The 7187-nt window shown below is 35.6% G+C and overlaps 1 pseudogene; it reads right to left on the bottom strand.

Moving 5' to 3' along the window:
• Positions 1–1589: 1589 nt before the first annotated feature.
• Positions 1590–2519, bottom strand: LOC114051869 (annotated as a pseudogene).
• Positions 2520–7187: the final 4668 nt, after the last annotated feature.

Here is a 7187-nt window from a genome sequence, read left to right as displayed (position 1 = left end):
ATTACAGCTTTCAGGGTCCCGATTGGGAAAATCCCAGGCAGAGCAGCCTCTCCATGGGTCAGAATCCAAAGATGGCTTTCCCAATTAGCATTTAAGTAGGGCCTCTAACAAAGAAGGCCCCATGCCAGAAGTGTCCATGATTCTAGTAAATGTTTTCACTCTGTCCAACAACTGGCCAAGTTCCTGGAGCAAGCAAAACATCTTAGAATATTAATTAACTTCATGTGTTCCAATGAACTGACCAAGTTCCCAGAGTACAAATATAGTTTCTTTTGTAAATCTATATTTATATATTTGATGCATATGAAATACTATTCAGTGAAAGGTTTTATCTCAGACACTTGAAAAGAGTTTCCATATGTTTTGCCAGTTGACCAAAAGAGTCCATCATATGCCTATCTCTCTCTGTCTCTATTTTTCTGTCTCTCTGTCTCTCTGTCTCTATCTATCTCTGCCTCTCTTAACTTCTTAGCAATTAATTTGAAAGACATTGATTTTCAGTGTCCAATTAAAATAAATTGATTTAATTCACCCTTACCTTCATTCCCCATCTAATCTAAAATCTTATTCATTATTAGATTATGAGACCAAATTATTTTGAATGAATGAACCTTTTCCTCATTCTTTCTGTAGCTTTCATACAGGACAAAATCTTCACATGACATTCCCATTCCAAATAACTATGCTCTCCTCCTAATCTCTCAGAGAAGCTAAGAAAAGAAGAAAGATTAACAACAGAAACAAAAAAATATATAATTAATCTCTTGTTTTAAGTCTTAAGTCTTGCTATTATTACCTGGATTATGATATTAAACAAGCTAAGACTGAGTGACTTTATCAGAGTCACACAACTAAAAATTGTCTGAGGTGGACTTTGAAATCATGTCTTCCTGACTCCAAGCCAAACACTCTACCCACAGAGCAACCACCATAATCTCCTTTAAGTCTTGTTTTAAGTCTTAAGGGTTGCCTAATCAACATATAGGGAAAGGATGGGGCCTCACTGTTATGGGGGAAAAATAGGACTTTGCTGCTCTTACTCCAATACCATGTCTTGCTCATATATGGAGTCTTTTATGATTAAAATACTTCCCTTTTTTTGAAATCTTTTTTTTTTTTGCTAATAGTTAAATTCTACATTACAGGATGTCATAGGTATGTCCAAATCCACCTTTAAAAAACTTTTTTTAGAATAATGTATTTTAACTATTTAGTGTCTTATAAATAAATTAGTAAACTTTTTTTTCTTGGCTTGAGAAGTTTATTCTCTTTATTTCACTGTAATGTTTGGTTTTTTCATTTTTTTTAAGTTGCATTTGTGAAGCATGAACAAAATGCTTCTTGGTAACTTAAAATTAGGATTTCCTTCTATCAGCATTCTATGCATTAACACGGTGTTGCTGTGCCTTTTCCTCCCTATACTGCTAAACATATCTTCAGTGTAAATTATGAAAAAAATAGCATTAAAAATATTTTTCCTCAGCAAGACACAAAATTCTTATATTATCTGTTTTGACTTTATTTTGAGGTTGTGCAGAAAAGTCAAGGTGAGACATCTAATTTATCTTTTAAAAAATTCCTTCAATTATTTATTTTTCAACATTAATCACTGTTTTGCTCCACAGTTTCTTCACAGCATTCTTCATTTCTGTATTTCTAAATGTGTAGATCAATGGATTTAATAAAGGAGTTAGAAAGCTATAAAATATTGCCACCATTTTATCAAAAGAGAAAGTAATGGTAGGCCTTGTATATTCAAATATACATGGTACGAAAAATAAGACAACAACTGTGATGTGGGAGCCACAAATAGAAAGGGCTTTGCAACATGCTGCTGAGCTGTGTGTCCTAGGAGAGTTCAGGATAACACCATAGGAGACAAGCAAAATTGAATAGTTGATCATACAGATTAAGCCACTGTTGGCCACAACCATCAGACCAAGTATATGGGTGTCAGTACAGGCAAGTTCCAGCAAAATGTACAAGTCACATGTAAAGTGATCGATTACATTAGGCCCACAAAAGGGTAAGGGAAGCATGAAGAAAATCTGAATCATAGAATGCATTAACCCCCACAGCCCAGGCTACTCCCACCAGCAACAAACACAGGGACCGATTCATGATTATTACATAGTGCAGAGGCTTACAGATAGCCACATACCTGTCAAAAGCCATGGATGTGAGGACAATCACCTCAAAAACAGCCAAGAACTGTGCAAAAATCTGACCCATACAGTTTTGGAAGGATATGATTTTTCTTTTCTAGAGAGAGTCTCTGGTAACTTTAGGAACAATGACAGAGGAGAAGCTGGATCCAAGAGAGATAGAAAGGCTAGGAAGAAGTACATTGGGGAACCCAAAAGAGAAGGTGTGCAAATGATGGTCACAACAATAAACAAACTCCCTCCAACATTTGCAAGATAGAAAACTAAGAATATAATGAATGCCATTTTCTGAATATTTGCATTCTGTGAAAGTCCCAGGAGAATGATCTCAGTTACATGACTTTGATTTTCCATTTTTAAAGGGCCTAAGTGCCCTATTAATCATTGAGTATCTGCAGAAAAGAGAAAGAAGAATTTTTAATCATGAATATTAAAAAATATCAAAGGGTTAATATATAAGATCTTCCCTACCCACAGCCCAAGCCAAGAGACAAGGAACTTCCCTAACATTGTTTTGGGATTTGTTTCAACTCAGACCCAACTTGGAGAACTACTTCTTAGAAAACATGTCTTGTGGTAAACATCCAGGGACTTGGCCAGTTCCTGGTTATTGATCTGAGACATTTTTTGACATAACAAAGATTGTTCTTGAGGATGGAGAGTTTCAGCCAAAACTCTCCGGACCTGAGGATTAGTCACGTATTTCCTGGCTCCCTGCCTTCTATATGTAAGGATAATAAAATTGATCTTTCTTGGGAAAGTGATTGGGGAGTCTCCCCCACAGAGGACACTCTGCCATAGGGACCTTCCCAACGGCTGTGATAGAGGACTCCTTTTGCCAGATTTTCAGGAGTTGGTGCTTCCTCGGCTTGGTGATGTATTTCTTCTTCTTTATCTCTCTATCTTTCTGTTAATAGTCTTTATTTCTAAGATTGTATAATCATATGTAATGACATTTATATGCATGCATGGTTATGATTATTACCATTATTAAATCATTTATAAGCTAGGAAATGTGTGAATGTGTCCTTTTGGTGGAGATCTGAACCTGTGAAACAAAATATAACTGCTGCAGACCCCAACACCTTAATGTTACAAACATGTTCAAAGGCATATTGAAATATGTCAACATTAGTGACATTTACATGCAATGTGGCATTATTGATTATGAGATGTCCTTCAATACATCTTCAGATCATATGAACAGGAGGCCCTTTATGATTCAGATTTTCCTCTTCATTACTCTCACCAGTTTCCAAATGACCTTCTTAAAATAATATTTGCAGAAATAAATGTGATATAACAACAAAGTTCTCAACAATTTACAGCTGGTATAGCAATTCATTGTCCAATATGTCTTGCAATGTAGCTTAACATCCTATGATTCTTCTTCAATATGTTATACTTTGTTCTCATATTGACCTTGTATTTATTACATACCATCAGTGTCTTTTTCCCCCCATAACCATTGCTCTTTTTTTATCTCACTTATTTTCTACTTGCAAGGTGATTTTTTTTTAATCCAGATAAGGTTTTACATTTGTCCTTATCGAATATGAATGAATGCTCCAGACTGCAAGAATGTCTCCCCCCTGAATACTAGCTAGTATCTAATAGTTTAGCTGTCCTTGCTGGATTTCTGCCACTGGAATATTTAATAAATGTCCTATTTATGCCTTCTTTCAAGAAATATATATTTATGTGTATATAACTATACATTTATACACACATATATGTACTTATTCAAATATACATGCATGTATGCATACATATGCATATATACATATACATGTATACACATAAATGCAATAAAATTTCTAGAATGTTCTATTAGAAACTTAGTTTGAAGATGGTATTAAACCATTAATAACTTCCCTCCTCTCTCTCTCTCTCTTTCTCTCTCTTTCTCTCTCTCCCTCAGTTCCCATGGGTTTAGGTAACATTTCTAAGTAAACGATTCCTTAATCTATATGTCCACCTAAGTGTCTCCCTTGAGTTTCAATCGCGTGAAACCAATTACCTATTAGAAATTTCAAAGTAGAAATCCCAGAAACATCTTAACCTTAATATCTCCTATATCCTATCCTTGAAAACCTCTAGTAAAGAGGGGGTTGTCAATTCCAGAGGTAGGCCTATGTTTCTGCCATTGAACTTCTGGGTCTTCAGATATATGTCTGTGTCAGGTCAACAATGTCCTTCCCCAGAGAGAAAAAGGCAAGTAGTTTTGCCCACAAAATATGAGGTTAAATGTTCATATTTATTTAACATCTGTCTCATAGGAAGAAGAAATTAGACCCTCCTCTTCTCTACTCACCCAAAAAAATAGTAAAATATTTAATCCCATGGATTGGAATGAAGACAGGAGATGACTATCTATAACAGGTTCTCCATCTTCCTGTGCCACCTCATAAAAGGTATTCTGTTCCAAAATTATCTGTCCGGAGTTTTTGCTTCATACATCTCTGCAAAGTGAAACCTCTTATCAATAATTAATACAGCCTGTGCCATCTATGATATCAATTGCCCTCTGAAATATCTGGTACGGACTTGCCCTGAACCCTCCCCCTACATCTACACATTAATTTCTTATTGATATAAAGAACTACATAATCAGTAAACTGTCTCTATTAGTAAAATCAACAACTGTTCTGCAGTTTTAAAAATGCCTAGAGGCACTGGAAAGCCTTTCCCAGTTAGACTATATCAAAGGCAGTATTTCACTTCTTCCAGAACATGACACCACACTGCCTTTCTTCTCAGATCTGCCCATAAAAGACACATGCCCTTTCTTGAGGTTTTCAAGTTGGCTGAGAACTGCTACTGCTCCTTCTCCTCCTCCTCCTTCTCCTCCTCCTCTACTTTTACTACTATATTTTTCTCAGAGTTTCTATTTTTCTGTCCCCAAACCATTCCTTCCTAGGAGCTGATTAATATAGAAAAAAAAATTGACATGCACAAGATCTGAAGTCAAGTTAAATTATTATACCTTTCATTCTTTGAATTTGAGTCCTCAGCTCCTACCCTGGCATGTAACAGGAAGCTGATAATTTTTTTTTTGATAGACTGGTTGATTGGTGTGCACAATCCTATTGTGCATTCTTTTCCTGAGTTGCTGAAAACAATGTATAAACTTGTGAGCATTCGTCTTATGATGAAGTTCCCCCAGTTCATTAGTGTAGATTATCTGACAATCAGAACTCCTTAGCTCAGCACCAAGCTTCTTCAACTTCATAGGACCTGCCAGAACTGCTAATGTTCTGGCCAGAAATCAAGATTACTTGAAAGACCCCAAAGAGGAAGGAGAAATGGGTAGTGAAAGTACTGTGCAAATAAAAACATCTGTAGGTTGTATTTTGAAATGTATTTAGCCTGATTCAAATTTCTTAAAAGAAAATGTCTATTAGATAGTTTTGAGACTAAAGAAGAACAAGAAATGGTATATGTATGTGTATTACTGCAATTGATGATAGCTTTTGAAGAAAGTTCAGACAATGATGTTAGGAGAGAAATAAATAGAAGTAGTAATAGAAGATAAGAACCAGCAGCCAAATCATGCTCTGTCTCTCTATCTCTTTCTCTTCTCCTCTTCCTCTCTCTCTCTCCTCCCTTACTTCCCACTCTCTACCACACTTTAGATATCTCTCTCGCCTCTCTCTCCTCTCTTTTTCCTTTGGTCTCCTTCTCTCTCTCTACCTTCCTTCTTTATCTCCTTCTCTCTCCCCCCCTTCTTTCTCTCTCTTCCTCTCCCTATCTCCCCCCAACACTTTCTCCATATCCCATCCTTTTCCTTCTCAGTTCGTATGGCAAAATACAAAATCACAAATGCTTTTGTTCATTATTTGTATTCACCAGATAGAATATGATGCTTCAGGTTCTATACAAGAAGGTGAGTTTTATTCTGTTTTGCTTATTTGTTTTAATATTTCCTATTTACATCTTTCAGAAAAATAAAACAAAATAACATTAATATAATGATTTTTATTTTTGTCCAGCCTTTCATTAATTCCTCTTCCCCAATTGTGACAATGTTCTTGGAAAAATTAAAAAAAAATTCTGTATCTTGGTCAATATACCGATCTTTAAATGTATCCTGGGAGTAAAAGTATAAACTGTCAGACTTCATTTCATCTAAGTAGTCTATCTTTGTAGTCTAACACCTGTAAAAGGCAAAGACTTTGTATCTGAAGCAGTAGTGAGTTATGGTGAACAGACCATCAGTAGATTTGTTAGGCTCTGGTGAAGCCCTATTGCTGAGTTATTGTATGACCTGTTAAGGCTCACTTACGTTTTTTTTTTTTATGTCTATGTTTTTGCATATGCACATAAATCAGAATAATGAGACATCTCACCAATATCACAAGTGTCACGTACAGTGAGACTGATTAAATATGAGAATAGACATGACTAAAACACATAGACATGTGTTTGAATTCAAGAAATACCAGCTATATTAATTCCAAAAGCTAAGAGATGAGTTATTTCCATGGTTCTTGATTAATATTCCTTATGTAACTCATCTTTAATAGCCTGCCCTAATTAATTAGCATCCATGGTTCTTCACCTCCTAGAGAATAAAGGCTGAAGTCTGTACTCAAACATTCAAAGTCCCAAAGAATTTAGCCCTCAATATTTTTTTGTTAATCGTTTTGCCACTTTTGTCCACTTTGACTGGCCTTCCATTTCCATTAAGTTAAAAAAATAAATAAAAATTTATGAAATGGGTGTTAAGTAGAAAAATGAAGACATGAAGGGATGAGATTTTGATCATTAGGTAAAGTTGAAGGTCTTGGATAAAAAGACTGAGGAATAGGAAGAGTGGGAACAGACTGGGGAATGGGCAAAAGGAGAATGAACAGGGATTGCAGCAGGGTTGGGCAGAGCAAAAGGGAGAAAGGAATAACAGGAACAAGATATTTTCATGAGTTCATCATCTTACCATCACTTTACTCACTCCAGGAATGAGGTATTCTTAAAGGATGTTGGGTCCTGGCCACCTAATATTTTGGGAACTCATAATTCTAA

The sequence above is a fragment of the Vombatus ursinus genome, unplaced genomic scaffold, assembly GCF_900497805.2.
Source record: "Vombatus ursinus unplaced genomic scaffold, bare-nosed wombat genome assembly UNPS02014806.1, whole genome shotgun sequence".
In the NCBI taxonomy this organism is placed as follows: Eukaryota; Metazoa; Chordata; class Mammalia; order Diprotodontia; family Vombatidae; genus Vombatus; species Vombatus ursinus.
The sequence above is the reverse complement of the archived record's forward strand: the minus strand, read 5'-3'. Positions and strand labels throughout refer to the sequence as shown.